Source organism: Gorilla gorilla, chromosome X (assembly GCF_029281585.2).
Source record: "Gorilla gorilla gorilla isolate KB3781 chromosome X, NHGRI_mGorGor1-v2.1_pri, whole genome shotgun sequence".
NCBI lineage: Eukaryota > Metazoa > Chordata > Mammalia > Primates > Hominidae > Gorilla > Gorilla gorilla.
Window position 1 is genome coordinate 35,675,954 of NC_073247.2, and position 19,498 is coordinate 35,695,451.

At 40.5% G+C, this 19,498-nt stretch overlaps 1 pseudogene; it reads right to left on the reverse strand.

The window, feature by feature from the left end:
• Nucleotides 1–18,318: 18,318 nt before the first annotated feature.
• On the reverse strand, nt 18,319–19,157 carry LOC101148086 (tRNA (guanine-N(7)-)-methyltransferase-like; annotated as a pseudogene).
• Between the last annotated feature and the right edge of the window lie 341 nt (nt 19,158–19,498).

Genomic DNA, 19,498 nt, shown 5'->3' on the forward strand with positions numbered 1-19,498 from the left:
AAATCAGCTGTGGTGGGAGTTTTTACAACCCAGAAATCAGCAAATGCTACAAATCAGGGCTTTGTTTTTGAGAGTTGGTTTATCAGCACACCATTGCACTGAGTCCATTGCTGGTACCACTGGCCCTGCTTGTCCTGGAAACCAGATGTTGCTGCTATAACTGATGTTAAGATTGGTATTTACCTGTCCCCCGCAACCTCTTTGTTTTTGGTATTGCTAGCCTGAGGAAACTGTCATGTGACCTGAGTCTAGATCAGTGTTTCCTGTCTTTGGCTGCACAATGGAATTACCTGGAGAATTTAAAAAATTGCTAATGCTTGGCTTCCAATCCCAGAAATTCAGACTTAATTTGTTTGGTGAGGGATTACCGAAATGCGGTTCCTGGACCAGCAGCATAACTTGGGAACTTGTCAGAAATGTAGATTCTTGGGCCCCACTCCAGGCCCTACTGCATCAGAAACTCTAGAGGTGAGGTCTAGCGATTTGTGTTGTAGTAAGTGCCCCAGCTGGTTCTGATGGAGCTAAAGTCCAGTCTGGGGGTGAGGTTTGGGCATCTGGACTTTAAAAAATTCACAGGTCATTGAAAAGTGCAGCCAGCATTGAAAACCAGACGGTTAATAGTTTATTAAGGGGCTCTATGTGTCTGCCCTCACTTACAGGGAATGTGGCTGGTTTAAGCCAGTGGGCAGAGGCATACCCATAGGATGGTAGGCTGGGATTCAACAGGACCTGAGATCTGCATTTGTGGTGAAGATCAGTACATTCCAGTTTGGATTCTCAGAAGTCAAACATGGGCCATCTAATGGAACTCTTGTAGGATTGTCAGTAGAGAACTGCTATTGGAAAGTGTTTCACCTAGTAGTTTCTGGACACTGCGACCCTCAGTTCAGAACCACCTGGGGTACATTGTTAGAATGTCGATTCTCAGGTCCCACCTCATACTGAATCAGATTCTGGCGGACGGGATGGGTAGAGTCTGGACATCTATTAAACAAGTTCCCTTCACCACTCTTGGCAACACATTTTGAACGGCTGAATTAGTCTGGGTAGGAGGAGGGATTGACAATGATTTCGGTAAACCCAAGTGGGGCACTTTTGGTCAGGGGCTGATTCTGTGGACTGCTCGTAAAGTCCTGACAAAAATAAAAGCTGACTAGGTTCTAACAAACTACTGAAAAGCAAGCAGAAAAGTTGGGAATTCTAGATGAACCTTCAACATGTCCCTGGGTTTGAAAACGGTGAAAAGCTATACAAATGGGGAATCTTTTGGATCTCTTTCCTAAGTGCATTTGACCTTGTGTTAAGATAAGAGGGGACAGAAATGTAAAGAAGCAACTTCATTTTTATTTCAAGTTTTATTGGCTTCAGTATAATGTGTCATTAATGTTTAAATTCTGGCAACTTTTGGATAATAGAAACTGGTTGCAAGACTCATTGGAGAAGGTTGTATTGGGTAGATCTTATCATTGTTTTAAAATTAGCAACAATACAGCTCTAATTTAGAAAGAATTGTGTGCTCTCTGAGAGTTTTGGGAGACAGGTATATTTATCCCCATTTCACAGCAAAGGAAGTCGAGAAATTGAGTAAATTGTTTGTACTTTTAAGTGGTGAACCTGGGATATGAACGTAGGGTTTGTTTGTTTCAAATAAATTTTAAGCTCGGAATTTCCTCTCTATGCGTTTTTGTGATTGAGGAAAAAAAATAACATTGGAAGTTTTTTTGTAGCAAGTTGGTGAAAAACCACTATAGGAAGGAACAAAGGCAGAAGGTAGACAGTAAAGGCGAGCTAGGTGATCAGAAGGCCAAATGAGGTTATTTTGTTCTTAAGTAGTTTAAGCAGAGTCAATAAACCATCAGTGGCTGTGAAGGAGACAAGCTGACAGCTGAGGAAATAATCCTGGATGTAGTTTTAATGCTAACTGGCTCCTGGTCCCTGGAGGTGTAAAGTCCAAGACAGTTTCAGGGTGAGTTAGACTGACTAAGGCCTGGGGAAGGAATCATGTCTAGATTAAGCAGTGATTGGTCACGCTTGAAAGGTATGAAAAAATGAAGAAATTTAAAAAGCGAGGCTTTAAAGTTTGAGAAGTTTTATTTGACATATTGCTTTCTCTGTGAGGGAAGTAAGACAAGTATGATTTTATTTTATAGAGAGGAAACCGAGGCTTAAGAAAGTTCTGGAATTTACCCAAGATCCTGGAGATAATAGAGTAGCAGAGCGGACTAGAATCTTCTGACTCTTTCTCTTATACCACAGTACCTAAATATATGCGGGGATTTGTAAATAATAAAATCTTATTACGAATTATGTATTTCTTTTGTATTAATTGGTACTAATAATGGTTAATACTTAGGCTTAGTGATTTAAAGAACTGTTTATTGATGCCTGGGTCCTAGCTAAGAAATCCTGATTTAGCTGATCTGAGATGTGGCCTGGGACTTGGGACTTTTAAAAGGTGATCCTGATGTGCAATAAAGTAAGAACTACTGGACTGGAAAATTCTCCCTCTCTTGCTTTATTATCTTGCCGTTGCTCTCTTTTGGGAACATTTTTGGGAACATGAGGCCATAGACAAAGCACCCTCATTAATCTGTTAGCATAACAGCAGGCCAGGGAGTAGCCTGGCAAACATATGTAAATGGGAAACATAAATTCCACACTCAGTCAAGTTTGGAGGTTATCATCTTTCATTCATCCAGAGACCTTCCCGAGCCCGTCCTAGCTAAAGACCTAATGCTGGCTAATTCCTGCCATCCTCAAAGGGGCTTTTATTTGTTCTTCTAATGTCATGACAGTTGAGACCTTGTCATGATGAGAGTCCTTAGTGGATAAAATAAGAAATTGTTCTTGAATTTTTATAAATATGTTTGTGCTTCAGTCTCAGCACCTGCCAAACAGGGATAACAACAACCTCTTAATGCTAGCGGGAAAGTTAGATGGGATAAGTTTTTATATAGCAGGTAGAACACTTCCTGGCACAAAAAGTAGCTCTTTTCTAAGTGCTGGGTATTACAGCTAGTCCCCTCGCTTTATGTTCCTCGTTAGACTTGAGGCTCAACTAAGGCATTCAGGAACTGAAACACCCAATCAAAACATAAGTTCTTACTCAGACGAGTGGTTAGTGTGCAAAATATAAAGGAATCCCAGGTTTAACATATATAACATAAATATATATTAACATATGTACTAATTGCTCTTCTTTCCTGGAGAGGTATCCAGATATTTGTTGAAATGACATTAGCTAGAGTTTAAGCTTACCCTCACATCCTCAATATGAATTCCACTTGTGGTCCAGATTTATAATAAAAAACATTGGTAGGTAAATTTTTTTTTATTAATTTAGGTTAGAATCAGTCAGGTAATTGAGCTATATAGACATAAATTTAGAAGCGTAATGTTTGTGTTAACTTTAATCCTTTCCCTTCCAGGATTTTTGCTCCTTACTGGAATATCTGCTCACAGCTGTCAAGGGATGTTTAGTTTCATTCTACTTTAGGTACATTATTGTTAATTTTTTTTTAGGTGTTCTTTTTTTCTTGGTGAAAGTGGGCTGTTTTAAATGTGTGCTTTGAGTATTCAAGTAAAACAGAATTTTCATCTCCTAAAAGTAAGGGTAAAGAGAAAGCAAGAAATATTTCTTTTTTGACTTGCATGCTTTTCTCCTGAAACTCCATGCAGTAAATAAAGAACATTGGAACAAAAAAAAAAAAAAAAAAAAAAAAGGCACCACTGCATCATGTCTTGTCACGTTCTGCTCACCCCTACACCTGATTTCAAATGTAAATTGCATGGCATTTAGCGCTAATGAAAATACTCTAGTGAAGGAAATTGTTAAGATTTTCTGGTGCTCCCCTAGGGGTAATATTAAAAACCCCGTTACTAACATCTCACTCTGAGAAGACAAAAATGTGCACTGAGAATACAAAAGCCCTGTTGGCATCTAAATGTGGGCCAATTAATTTGCTGTTATTGACGTGTGGATTTATGAGGAGATGTAAAAGTAGGACCCAGGAAAGCTATTGAGATCCTCGTACTGCGGGACTTCTTGACCCTGGATTTTCAATGCTTGCCTAATCATGGCATTCTGCTTTCTATTTATTTATACAGTTGCTTCAATGAACAAATTAATAATTATACAGCACATTGACAAACATGCCGGGTAATATTTGCCAGATTTTAAATTAATTTAATTCAAGGGCCACTTCATTTACAGGATTCATCTGCACATCAGGCATCAGCCTTACCTCGTTGCTATTCATGCTATACCAAGATTTTTCATCGTTTTCCCCCTTCTTTTCTTCTCTACAGACAAAGACAGCATAACTTGCCATGCCAAATAAATAGACACTAACAGGCAGGTGGAAGACAGATAGATGACAGACAAATAGGAATATAGATAAATGCACAGATGACATAAATTTAGAAGGAAGGATAATAGCTGTTACTATGATATGTGGAAGACAATTAGATTCCACTAAAATCTTGTATTTATTTTCTCTTTAGCTCCAATTTGCAATTTATCTTCTCTTGTTTTGCACCCACAAGCCTTCTTCACAATTTACAGACTGGAAATTCAAATGGATAGCTTATAGTTCCAGAAATGATCACTCTTCTTGGAAACAGAAAAAAAAAACATGTAAAAATGGAACTTCATGGGCTTAGGAAGCCAGGCAAAATTCTGGGTTGCTTTATATATCAGTGAAGTTTGAGTGAAAGTGAATGACAAGATTGGATTGCAGAGAAGGGGTCAGTTACTTTTAGGAAAATCACAATTGAAACATCGGACATAATTGTACTTGGGTTTGTAAGAAAGAAAAAGGGGTTTTAATTTACTTGTATATTATCATATACACAGTGATGGCTAAAGATGAAACTTTGGCCAGTTGGAAGGAATAACACCAAGAAAATTAATGAATTAGTTTTCATGTGTATGTCTTTTTTTTTTTTTTTTTTGAGATGGAGTCTCGCTCTGTCGCCCAGGCTGGAGTGCAGTGGCATGATCTTAGCTCACTGCAACCTCCGCCTCCCGGGTTCAAGCAATTCTCGTGCCTCAGCCTCCCAAGTAGCTGGGATTACAAGTGCACACCACCACGCCTGGCTAATTTTTGTATTTTTAGTGGAGACGGGATTTCACTACGTTGGCCAGGCTGGTCTTGAACTCCTGACCTTCAAGTGATCCACCTGCCTCGGCCTCCCAAAGTGCTCGGATTACAGGCATGAGCCGCTGCGCCTGGCCATATATGTCTTCATTACATATGTTGTTACTGACTGAGCCAGGGTTTCTGCCATTTAAAGCCTGGACCTCAAATATGTTATCTTATGTTCATGGACAGTAATGAAATCTAATGGAGTGTTAAGTTAGCTCAAACAAGAGAACCGTAAACCAGACTCCAATGAGGAAGTTTGCAAATTATTTTTCATGCTGCTGGCATTGGGCATTAACTGGTCATAGTTGGCCCACAGGCTTTATAAATCAGTTGGCCATTCATTGTTAGGGGGAAACAAAATTTTTCCTACATATTCTTCACAAATTGTTACATATCCTGGATATGGATCAATATCTATCACAAGAGTGTGCTATGATTGGTAACCATTTTGAGTAAAACCATCACAGGATATGCTGTTTAATAATATATGCCACTGAAAATACAGACATAGATTAGTGTTGTGTGCATATGTGTGTGTACCACAATATCAAGAGATATTTACTTTTTCTCGTGAATATGTTTATTTGTTACAATTGATTTAGGTTATGTGTGTGGGCAGGGGATGGGGAATCCACAGGGTGATATTGATAATGATAAATCTTTTCTCTTGCGGGAGAGAAGTATCAAAGCTAGCATTATATTGCAGAATCAGAGAACAATCTGCATATGTGCATAGTGTTTGTCTATCTGGAGTAAATTATTCTTAGAATACCGTATTTCCATTTTCTAAACAGAGGAGTGTATTTAGGCACAATGCTGTAAGGTGGCTCTTTTTTTTTTTTTTTTTTTAATGGAGCAACCATTTAGAGAAAATCAGGCAAAGACTAGGCAGATAATTTTAGTGCAAGCAGGCTTTTGCTTCAGTACCCGAGATAATTGTCTCAATCTCCTTTTTACTCTGCAGGGTCACAGATGTCGAAAGGCATTCCCACATGCAAGTGGAAATTGTGCAATACATAGCTCAGAAATTACGTGTCTTTTACTAAAAAAGATCAGGTAGACCTATATGCCATAATAATTATAAAAATTATACTAGCATTTATTTGGTTATATTAATATGCTATTTGTATTAACTAGTTTTACTAATTACCTAATTACTGCCTGCTAGGGTAATTACTTGTCTTGATTAAATGAATGTTGAGAGGTGAACTCATAGTTATAAATTTGGTAATCATTTTTCTATCTAGACTAATAATACTGAGGGCAGATGCTCAATCCATTTAATACTCTCATTGATTGTCGAGCCAGAAGGACATTATAAGGTGTAGTTCATAAAACTAGTGTAACTAAATAGAAGATTGAAGCAAATAGGTATACATTAGAAGCACTTAGTGGTGTTGCCTTGATAAAAACGAGCATTAAAATGGGTGACTTGAAAGTCACTTTTAAAAAGGTGTAGTGGAAAAGCGAAGATTTTGGCACCAGATGGACCTGAGTTTGAATCTTAGCTTCATACAGCTTGAGGAAAGCAACCTGACCTCTTTAAGCCTCATGTTCCTGTTCTGCATAGTGCAGATATCGTATTTAATGTCAACTTCTAGTATTGTTGTGAGGAGTGAATTAAACAATGTGTGTAAAGTGTCGGGAACTGAAGAAGCCTCTTTTAAATCTACTGTGTTCTGCTCTAAGATTTGGGTTTCATCATCTTGATATATTGTTTAACTTTTGATAATAAATCAAGTTTTGAAATAGAAGTTATTAGAATGACTGGTAATGTGAAGAAGAGAGGATTCTCATTAGAAGTGTGCCTCAACTGCTTACCTCTGGTATCACGAACCCTAAAATGTCCTGGTTATAGAAGACAGGGATACACTTCCACATAAGTGTCACCTGTGTGAATATAAGCATCCTGAAAGTAGAAACATAGTCCCTTTTAATTCTATATCTTCAGAACTTGCACACCCAGTACAGTCTGCTTAAAGAATATTTGTTCATTGGATAAAGGAATTAACAGATGAATATCTGTCTAGATGTTTATGTAGTAAATGCATCATATCCTTTGTGTTCTCCATGGCTCTGAAGTTCATTTTGCGTTCACAGAGTTTGTCTGTGTTCCTAGGATAATAAGGCATTATCTCTGTGGGCATTATCTCTCTGATATTTTGCATGTCAGTGACTGCATGGATTGGTGTGGTTTATATTGAACGATTCTTAACAATGTAACGTTCAATAATGAAATACATCTTGTCTCCCTCCTGTCACCACAGGTATGCAATTTATTTTGCCTTCCGGTTCCCCACTGTTCCCAGTCTGCTGCTGCAGGCCGGCATGGCTGATCCTGAGACCAGGCCAGAAACAGGGACCCACTCATCCCAGAGGGGAGGTTGGGTGAATCTTTCTTAGTTGGTGCGGGGGCTCTCTCTTCCCACACTGAAGTGCTAGCTGTGGGGATTCAAAGGAGAGTAAGACAAAATCACTCCTTAAAAGAGTCCAATGGACAAGACAACCAAATGAGTGATTGCAACAATGCAATAAATGTTCATGAGAACTGTTCAAGCACAGAAGAGGACCTTGCCCAACACTTCCTGAGATAACCTATTAGGAGGCATGCAGGCAACCTTTGAATATCTTGTAAAGTGAAGAGCTTACTGGGTGGACAAGAGGGAAGGGCTAGTCCAACAAGTATCCTTGAGAGAGTCTGTACCATTTAGTACACTCCCTGCCAGCCCTCTCAAAGGCGTTGATCACAAGAAAAAGGTAGAGAGTGTGAGCATCAGTAACTGCAAGTAACACATGCATGGTGATGGTGCAAAGTTGAGTGTGAACACTACCACCAGTGGTCATGGTGCATTGACAATTGCAGATACCACCATTCACCCTGATGGATGGAAATTGGAATAAAACACAAATGGGGGGCGGTGATTACTTGGACAATTTGTTTTATGGATGAATTTTTTCTTTTATGAAGCAACTGTTTTATATAGCAAGATGTTCCTTCGTGCATTTGGTAGGAATAGGGTTACATGTGATATTTCAGTGACACACTGATATTCTACAGAGAGGTGTGCCTACACAGTTCCCTGAATTCTTGTTTCACAAAAGGTCAGAGAGGTCCCTCAGTCCATAGGTCAGAAATACTGCTGGCTGTTAGTTTCTCACTTAACCTACTGAACTGTAGTCAGTCTTTGCTTCCAGCTCTTACACAGACAAATAAATAAACAGAATGGGATCTTGCATTTTATGCAACACAAGCAGAGGGTGAAAAATTATTTTATTCTTTTTTTTCAAGAGCTTTTAGGTAAGATTCCAATCATTTCTAATACCATTTAAACGCCCTTTAAGGAACAGCCTTCTCTCCCCGTAATTGACAGCCAAGACAACACCATGGGGGAAAGGAGGTGGAGAGGGACTGAGGTGTAGATGTACTTGACTGAAAAGCCTTTAAATTATGTTGTCAAAAAATTACAGCAACACCATTTTAAATGCTTTTCCTCCTATAATGCCCTTTCCTCCAATCCCAATAGCTCTACTTTTGTTTGCTTTGTGTGATCCACCTACAAGATAAGGTTGTGTTATGTTTTGGGGGTCGATTCTTACAATGTCAAACGGAGATCCCAACACTCCAGGCAGAGAATATTGGCTGCTAGTATAAGAGATAGTGTGTGGATTCCTGTTAACTATTTACCTGCTTTCAGGAACTCGCCTCTAACTGTACTGAGTTGTTATTGTGTGCTGAGAGTACCTTGAGCTTATAAAATAGTCCTGATTTGAATTCTCCAGTAATGCTTTCCTTGGGGGTTCACTCTGAAAATCTGAGGAAGTTAAGAGACATAGGCAAACTAAGGCAGGAGGGGCTTCAAAACTCACTGCATTTAGAGACAATCTGACAGTAGCTGAGAAGTCAAGGCACTTCTTGGTCTAGAATGAGCATCCCCATAGGGAAATTTCAAACAGAGGCCATTTCCACACTCAGCAAGTGAGCAGAAATGTTGCCATCAGTAAGTAGAAACTTTAAGTCAAAGCATTAGAAGCAGGAAGGACCTAAGAGGATCAGGATGCTGCCACCTGGTTTCTCACTTCCTTAGAGACCCCAAGATGCAGATTCTCTTAGGGACTGATGAGTCCTGTGGACTTAGTGTCAACCTCAGAGGCTCTCTGGCTAAGGTTGTAGCATTTGTCCATCTGTTCATCCATGTACTCATGAAACTCTGAGTATCTACAATGTATCAGGCTTTGTGCTAGGTACTAAATGCTCTGTGTTTTAGAGCTCTGTGTTTTATAATCTAGACATTCAGGGGTATCACATACTTGTTTTTTGCCAGTAGAAATTCAGGACTTCCAGTCTTAGTCAATCCCTTAATGCCTCTTGTCATTCCTTTGACTTATTGGTGAACTCTTCTCCGAAAGTTATTTCAACTCTTCTTCACTCTCTTTGAGCCTACTCTTAATCTCTGAGCTTGCACATTTTTGGCAAACTATCATAAAATTAATCCTTCCCTCCTATATCCTTGAGAAAATCGAGGCCAAGAGGTTTGTGGCAGAGACTAGTTAGTTATTCACCAAAACATTTCTTGTTTCCTACTGGAAACACTTTTTCAACTTCATTTGCAGTCTGGTGTGGCCATATGACTGAATTCCAGCTAGTGTAATGTGGGCACAAGTGATTTATTTCAATGCCAACCCTGGTTAATAAAAACCATTCTAAGCTCGATCCTCCATTCTTTCTCCCATCTTCCAATGGAATAGAGAGAACTCTTGAGAACTCAGAAAAGGGCAAAGCCATAAAATGGAAAAAGCCTGGGTGCCTGAGTCACTACTTGGAGGAGGGCCGACTATATGGACACCTGTATTGGATGTTGTGGAGGGGGAAATAAACGTTGTCTAGCCACTGAAATTTTGGGATTGTTTGTTGCAGCACATATCCTACTCTGACTAATTCAAGATAATGACCTCACTCAACTTTCCCCCACATATCCTGCTAGTTCACTTTATTTTTCCTGTCTTTCCCTGCACTAGAATTCAAACTCCACAGGGGCAAAAATTTCTATTTGTTTTGTTCACTGGTATATCACAAGCACTTAAAATGGTGCCTGGCATATAGTGGGTGCCCAATAAGTATTTACTGAATGAGTGAATCTATTCAAGAAAGTGGCTTTTTCTCCATAAGTCTACCTTTGTCTTCTCTGGGTCTTCCCATTGTCAAATACTCTTTCACTGTGTCATGTTTCTTTTATTTCTCCCTTTCTATTGCCTATATTCTGTCAGCACTTGGTCTGTTCCATCCTAAAAACATTCTTCCTGTACCTCATATCTTTTTCTTAGCAGTTACTCTATATATCTATCCCTCCCACCATGTGTGCTAATTTTTAAAAAAGTCTACAATAGGCTAGGAGCAGTGGCTCACACCCGTAATCCCAGCAATTTGGGAGGCCAAGGTGGGCAGATCACCTGAGGTCAGGAGTTTGAGACCAGCTGGCCAACATGGTGAAACCCTGTCTCTACTAAAAATACAAAAATTAGCCAGGCGTAGTGGCACACTCCTGTAATCCCAGGTACTCGGGAGGCTGTGGCAGGAGAATGATTTGAACTGGGGAGGTGGAGGTTGCAGTGAGCCTAGATTGCACCACTGCACTCCAGTCTGGGCGACAGAGTGAGAACCCATCTCAAAAAAGAAAAAAAAAAGTCTGCAATAACTGTCTCTACCTCCCCATCTCCTAGCCACTTTGCAAGATACTGCGCCTCACTGCAGCTGTTCCTGAGGAGGCCAGACTAGGTCATTTACTTGTTTGCTCTCAAATCCATTCTTTGCTTTCTCACTTTCAACTCTATTTTGCAGTGAACACTGCCATTGTCCGCTGGCTTCCAGGTAGGTTCAACTACGGGGTGCACTAGCAGAAGATCGGAGGGGAGGAGGAGGAGAGAAGCCAGGGTATTTCTCTCTTTCTCTCCTACTTTTGTTGTTATCTTTGGCCATGGCTGTGTCTTCTCTTTGGCTACAGCCCCTCACAAAGCCCTTTCTGTGGTATCAGTTACTGTAGGACAATCCCATAGCACTCTAACTTTAGCTGGGGTGACCCCAGATCTAGACTAGGGTAACATCCCTCCTCTCATTGTCCTGCAGCCGTAGGGATAATGATAGCTTCTTGCTGTTAATAATCTCTGGATTGGTTTATCATTCCCTATTTGGCTTTTCAGTTTTTCCATCACTGGTGTAACCACTTCCCTGTATTGCATTTTCTTTGTTTGAAATACCTGGTACTGTGGACTGGATTGTGTGCCCCCATCCCAGATTTATATGTTGAAGCCCTAACCCCCAGTGTGATGGTATTTAGAGATGGAGCCTTTGGGAGGTAATTAGGTTAGATGAGGTCATGAGGGTGGGGCCCTCATGAGTAGATTAGTGCCCTTATATGAAGAGACACTAGAGAGCTTTCTTCTCTCTCTCTTTTTGCCGTGTGAGGACACGTTAAGAAGGTGGCCATCTGCAAGTCAGAAAGAGAAGCCCTCACTAGAACCTGATCGTGCTGTTACCCTGATCTCAGACTTCCAGCCTTTGGAACTGTGAGAAGATAAATTTCTGTTTTTGAAGCCACCCATTCTGTGGTATTTTGTTATGACTGCCTGAGGTGGCTTCTCTTTCCCTGATTAGACCTTGACTGATATAGTCATCAATAATTTTCAATTCTTACTTACTTTATTTTACTACATTTAACCTTGTTGAAAACTGTTTTTAACCTTAGTAAACTTTCCTTCTATGGCTTATATGTTGTCTCTCTCTTGGTTCTTCTCCTACCTGTCAGACCATTCTTTCTCAGTTTTTCTCTAGCTAATTTTCTTTCACCCTCTCTTAAATATTCTTTGGATTTTAACCTTCTCATTTTACATGTTCTCCTTGGGCTACCTCATCAGATTCAATGGTGTTAATCAAGTGATTTTCAAATCTGAGCTTCAGTTCAGATCTCTCTTCTGAGTTCTAGACCTATATATCCAACTATCTTCTAGACATCTCTGCCTGGATGTTGGATTCAACATATGAAAAATGCTCATTAATCTGTCCCCCAAACCTTCACTACCTGTGTTTCCTTTCCTTGTGAATGAAGTCTCACAAAAGCCAGGAATCTAAAAGTTATATGTGGCTCCTGATTCTCCTACCTGGCCCAACCATGTTTTAATGGGTCTTTACTTCTAAAAGTGTCACTCGAGCCTTTTCCTTGTTCTATATCCCCATCACTAATGGTTTAGTTCAAATACACATCTTCTCTAGCATTTACTATGGCACAAAACTCTGTTTTGTTCTCTCTGCTTCTACTTTTGCCTTACCTCTCCATCCATGTTCCATATCGCCACCAGGTTGATTTTTTCTTAAAAACAAATCTGATCATGTTATTTCTTTGTATAAAACAATTCAAAGGTTTCCCACTGCCTCATGAATAATCTCTGGATTATTCATCAATCTCATGTGTGGCAAACAAAGTTTTTCAGTGCTAGTATTTCTTGGTTACTGGAACTATAAATATCTCCCTCCACCTTCTTTAACAATGAGAGTGTGGAGGGGGCTCTGTGGCATGCATTTAGCTCTTCACATCTTGTGGATCTATTTTCGTCTAGATCCTTGGAGTTTTTTTTCAATCAGCCAAATGGTGGATGGGAAAAGAGGGATGAGGGTTGAGTGTGAGAAGGTTTTTAATGGGCCAGGTTTGGAAGTGGTGCACATCACTTCAGCTTACATTCAGAACTTAGTCATGTGGCAACATCTAACAGCAATCTGCAAGGGAAGCTTAAAATTTGAACCTGGCCATGTTCCCCCAAAGAAGAGGAACACTGGTGGTTTCTGCCACAATGAGCAAAAGAGAAACAATCTTTGCCACTTCATCCTTTAAAAACTAGTTCGGGAGTCACTTCTCCCAACCTTTGTAGCTTGCACTTGGAACTCTTGTCTTTGTAGCCCCACTATATTTTCCTCAATTGTAGTACTTACCGTGCTCTGTCTCACTTATTTCTTTACATGAGTGGCAGTGGGGAACTTGGGTGTGCGACTTGAGGATAGGAACAATGTTTTACTCTTTATAGTATCCTTGGCACCTAACACAGTGCCTGGACCATAGTTGATGTTCAAAAAAATTGCTTGAATTAATTATTAAGTGAATTAATTATAATTTGTTTGAAAAACATTTTTGATTTGCTTCAACGGTAGATATCTTTCTTAATGAATACCTTTGGCTAATTTCCATCAAGTCTCTGTTAATTTAATTTTGTTCTCATATTAAGTCCTCCATTGGGGCTTCATAGTCCATCAAGATAATATGATTCTCCCCACCTTAGATCACTCAATAATTAGGTTTTGGAGCTAAAGGGCAAATGCAAACACATTTTATCATTCAGGCAAGGAAACAGCCACTAATAAAGGCAGCTGTTGTCAGTTGAGTAAGGAAGGCACTGGGTTCAAAGGAGGCATCAGTACAAGCACAGTTCTGAGTGGAGATCAACGCTGATGGATCAGGCCTTATCTGGTTCCCGGTTCACACAGCCTGCACAGTGGCCACCATGAGGCCAATGGGGATGGCAAAGCTGGAGGAAATAATCAGTGATTCTGCCTGGGCCACAAGTACTGTGTGTACTTTGTAAGAATGATTCATCTAGTGCTCTTCAAAGGACCTTCTCTTGTATTGTGAGCTAGGGGCACATAGCTTAATGTAGAGAATTAAATTGTTCTCTAATTGCTCAGTGTGCATAATCTTTTCCAGGCTGAAAGGTTGGAAGCATGTCTATAAAATGTCTTCATAAAACGTTTGCCTTTTTAAAACTTTGGCCGTTTAGCCTGATAGGGCACAAAGGGACTTTAGAAATAGTTTGGTCCAATGATCTTCAACTTCTGACACCCAGGATCCTGCAGAAGTGTGTTAAGGGGTTGGGATGGGAAGAGGGGAGGGAGGGGGATGGTGGTGGTAGGTAGGTCTGGCATGCCTGTTCAGATTTAGCCATAGCAGCTGCCTCTTGTTCACTTTGCTATATGAGGGTTTTGGAAACTCTTTTTGGAAAAAAAGCTCTTCATTGCTAAAAGTCTGTGAAAATCTACTGATTTTTATAATCCCAGGTTTTACACATAAGGAAAGTGAGGATGAATGAATTAAAGTCACATAGCTAGTTAGTGATGGAGTGTGGTGGAAGTCAGATTCTCTATTTCCTCTGACCAGTGACTTTTCATGGAGGTACAATGATTCTTTCTGTCTAACTGACATTTAGAAGCAAATGAATTTACTTTAGGATGACTGTACTACACATTCGTACACAATATATTCTTCTTTATCACTTAATAAATCATTTATTTGTAAATCAATACATGTGTACTATACAGAATCTAAGAATTTAGACAATTTTAATAACCCATAAGCATGTTGATTCCATTTGCAGATTTAAATTTTGTATAAATAGCAGTCATTGCATACATATCTTAAGTGTACTTTGTTTATAATCACAGTTATGCTACCGATACTCCTCAGAAAAAAACAGATTCTTCTTGGTTTTAGCTGAAGTATTATCAACTCCAAATAACACTTTGAGGCCCTCCAAAGGTAAAGTACGAATCCTTTTGGCCATTTGTTTCCTAAGTCAGAGAGAGAGAGAGAGAGAGAGAGAGAGAGAGAGTGTGTGTGTGTGTGTGTGTGTGTGTGTGTGTGTTTTGAAGCAACAATGTAACAATGTACCATTAGTAAAGCTGCTGTGTGAAATTATCCCTCAGGCCTATTCTAAGCTTATAGTTCAGTTGATTTTATTGTCCTCACCTAAGTATATACAATTCACATATGGGAGAAAAACACTAAATCAGGATGGTTATTTTTACTATTTTGTTTAAGATTCATATTTAAATATAAATCAAAAGCTAACCTACACAGTTTGAGAGATACTTTTTACATTAGAAATGTTTTTTAAAATTTTAAACTGATACATAATTGTAAATATGGTGTATGTACTGTTTCACATACAGTGTACACAGTATATTCTTATTTCAGATCATGGGCAAATAACACATGCTATTCTAGAAAAAAGAAAAATTATACCCAATGATGAGCAGAATTTAAGTCCTTAGCAGCCATGAGAAGCACATTTGATTTGCTTTTAAATGCCCCTTATAGATTGCATCGAACACCCTAAGCTACAAAACTTTAAGAAGGTGATGACTAGAACTTGACAAAGCCCCGCTGCTTCTCTGTCTCCCATTATGGAGAGTATGGCTCTGTTCAATAAATGCCCGTTTACTGCACCCAGAAATCGATTAAGAATAATAAGCAAGTTTGCAGATGCAGGGTACCAAAGGAGGGGGTGTCATTCTGCCTTTGTCCCTTCTGTTGTCAGAAAAGTGTTTCCTTCAGCAATTAGCCACAAGGTGGCCGCAGCTCATCCCTTCACCTGCGCAGAAACGCTTCTGCTGCTCCCCACCCCTTTTTACATGAGGGGAATTTTAAGTACACTAAGCAGTGTTTTTGGAAGACAAGAATACATATGATTTCATCTTTAATCAGTGAATTTATGTTTTTTTATGAAATAGCTGAATGAAAAGCAACGAATAATATTTTCAGCTAAAAACGGATATAGCAAGACTTGTTTTTTAAAAAAAGCTCACAGGCAGTTTTACTGGCTGTTTTGTTTTTTTAATCTTGAAATGAGAAGAGGAGATGATGCTGATATCTTGAGAGATCATATACACTATGAAATGTGTGTTTTTTTTTTTTCTGGTAAGCGGACGCTCCACTATGGTGTTCCTCAAGTGGTTATTCTGAAACTCTGAATCTCTATAGACCTTTATTTCAGTCTGCTTAGGGTAATGGTAGAAATGTGGGCACTGGTATCCAATGGACATAGGTGTAAAATATGGCTCATAAAAACCAGCACTGAAGCGTTATTTAACCTTGTTGAGCTGCCTCAGTTTTGTGGTCTGTGAAATGGCATGAGAATTCTTCATTACAGCCTTGTTTTAGATATTAAATTGATAATATATATGAAAGCTTGTAGCATACTGCTTGGCACCTCACAGCCATTTAATAACTGTGAGTTCCTCCTTCTTTTAAGTACACAGCAGCAGTTTGAGGTTGAGGTCTGGTTTTCTTTTAACTAAAAGTATGCTATTTAAGGCCTATATTAAATAAATCACAGTGTATATGAAAATAAGACCCAAGAAAGCTAGACCTTCTGGGCTTTTCTTTCATGTCTGCTCAGGTATTAAGGCCCTATGTGTATAGCAATATATAGCAACTTAATTTCAGCTCCTTCCCATCAGATAAAATGAAATTATAGCTAAAGGTGCAAAAAAAAAAAAGTAACAATTGATGTGGAAAAAAACTGAATAATTTTTCTGGAGAAAGAGCCAACCAAGACTGGGTGTGAGGAATGTGGGTGGGGAAGGAGTATCTACCAGACAGCAGATGGCCGGGTATCATTGTCACCAAAATTCATTGTTTGGGTGCTGACTGAAGAGTCAACACAAGAAAATGGCTTCTAAAAGTAGGACACATTTTTGTTGAAGGGAATAATGTTAGGTTGAGCCACATGAAATGGCCATTTTGAAGGCCAAAATCCATCAAATGTTGGCAATTTCAAATGATTCAGCCTAACATTTTGTCCATTAGGAAGACAAACATTGGAACAAGTGGCTACAGGGATGCTGTGGGGGCTTTTATTTGTGAATATATTTGATAAGAGTCTATAGAATTATTTGTCCTGGGTGATTTAGTTATTGAGTTTCCTGAAAGCAGGGGGTGGGTGAGATAATCTGTCAGGATCAATTTACCTGTCTCCTTGAAGAGAACAAGCTCTGTTCTTCTAGGATGCTAATGGAAACTGGGTAGAATCTGGGCCTTTATAGAAAAAGAATCCATCACTATTTTCCTTCTCTGCTGTTTGTTGAGAGGGCATTTCATTGGATCAGGGTTTCTCAATCCTGGTGCTAATGACATGGGGGCTGGATAACTCTTTGTTCGTGGGCTGTCATGTGCATTATAGGATGTTCAACAGCATCCTTGACCTTTACCCACTGGATGCCAGTAGCACTCTTTTACTGTATTGTAAAACCCAAAAATGTCTCCAAAAATTGCCGGATGTCCCCTGGGGTGCAAAATAGACCCCAGTTGAGAACCACTGCTCTAGATAACAGTCCTGAACGTGAGAATTTGTCTAATCAGTTTTGGAAAAAATGTAAGACCTGATACTCCACCTGCCCTATCTCCATTTCCTGCTCTGGCATCTGCCCCTTGGCTACTCTTGGGCGTTTTTATTGAGACAACATGCTTATAGATTCCAAAATACTTGGAGGTTCTCTCAGCCTCTTTAAGAAATGCTTGCTTAAGCTTTTTGGAAAACTTAAATTTCCAGTGATGAATCTGGTGACCATCATTGTTGTCATTGTCATCTATTAGATATAGCATTCTGAGGTTCTGGGACAAGGCATTATTGCTTGTTCCTACTTGTCATCTGTGTGGTGTGAACCTGCTCAATCAAGTCACTACTGTACCATTTAGTGGTGGAGCATCTCCTTTAGCTGAACTCATAAAGGCCCCATGCACATGCATATAACTGGGAGGGAATCTGCTTGTATGTTGCATATAAGTACACAGATCCTGTGGTGTTCTTGGACAATTTAAATGTTTAGTTTCTATCTTGGAAGTTTAAACTTTTCTGAGTGTTCCCTCTCACTCACTGGCCCAAGTGGACTTAGGTTATGCAGACAGTGAAATGACTCTATTGCTGAGCCCTGGGAGGGGGAGGGTCATGTGCTCCCAAGCAATTGAAAGCTTTTTTTTTTTTTTTTTTTTTTTTTTTTTAAGCCTAGCAAGCAGTTTAGATGGACTACATTCCTCATTCCAGCTGAGGAGAGATCTCCCAAGGAGAAGGGAGTGCTAAGGGAGAGCAAGACCCCACAGCCTTCCAAAGATCCCCTATGGTCCGAAGTCCTTTGACCACCTCAGTCAGCTGCTTTGTTTTCTGTTGGGAGTGGAGGGACAAGGTGAGAGGAGCCAGGGGTAGTCATGAACACCAGCGGGTTCTGCCCTGGGCAGCTCCCCAGCTTCTTTGAGAGTACTGTGTCTCAGCTCCAGCAGTCTCAACTGGGAAGACCCAGGGATCCTGCTCTTCTCTCTAGTCCCTGGAAGACAAGGTCCAGCTAAGGTAGAGTAAGCAGTCAGTGACCAGGCAGGCTGGTTTGGGGGGTCACTGCCTGGAGGACAGGATCTTGTATTCTTCGAAAGATGGCTGCGAAATTCTTCCCTTCATTACGTAGAACTTTCTTCCCCTCCTCAGTTGAGGTACCTAGATGTCCCACAATGGGGTCTTCACTCAGGTCCTCCAGAGGCATACGCTCAAACAGCGGGTGCTCTTCAAAATGAGTGCACATCCAGTCGTGTAGCTCCAGCACATGGGTTATGGTATATACCAGCCCCCCAACTCTCAGCACGTAGGCATATTTTGCTAGCAGAGTGGGACTGATGATTTGCCGCTTGTGCTTTATCTGCTTGAAATGTGGGTCGGGGAAGAGGAAGAACATCTTTGTCAGCTGGCCTTGTAGAAGTTAGGAAGGTGCTTCATGGCATTGCTACAGAGACAGGCAATGTTCTGGAAGCCACCTCCAGGAGCTGCACGTAGGGCCCAAATCCGGTCTTGTACACAGTCTGAGACCTTCACCTGGATCTCCAGACCCAGAATCAGTGTGTCTGGGAACAGTGGTGATAGTTCCACTAACAGGCCACCGTAGCCACAGCCTATGTCTGCAGACTCCGCTTGGGCCTGAGCTCTCTTTTCTTTCTTATCCTTTGGGTCATCGTGGCTCTGATTTTGAGTGAGTGGAGCGAAGAACTCTGGGTATAGCTGAGACCAGTCCATCTCCTCTGGCTTCACAGGATAGCACAGCGTGTGGTCTGCCATGGGGTTGGATTGAGCACATTGCCAGTAGTAGCGCTTCTGGGGCTGCGGGGCCTCTGCTTCGGCCACGTTCCAAGTCTCAGCTGCCATGATCCCGGTCCCGGGTTTCTCTACCTGAAAGCCTCTTTTATTGTCCCTCTCAGCTGGAGATCCTCATTCGCCTTCCAGGTTCAGGAGAAGATGCCCTCAGAGTAGCTGAGGGACTGTGTAGCTTAGAGTTGAAGGGATATCTAGACCTCTTGGGACATCTGCCTGTGTATACTGGGTCCTCAGAGAGGTCCATGGGTCAAGTAAGGTGGTGACCCTGTGGTGACTGCTGCTACCATGAATAGAAGAAAGTGCAGCTTCTCTTCCTGTTTCTTAGGGGCACCCCCTATACTGAGGGCAGGGAGGGAAAGTGTTGCTTGTACAAAACCAGCACAGAAGGTGAGCAGGGACCGTGA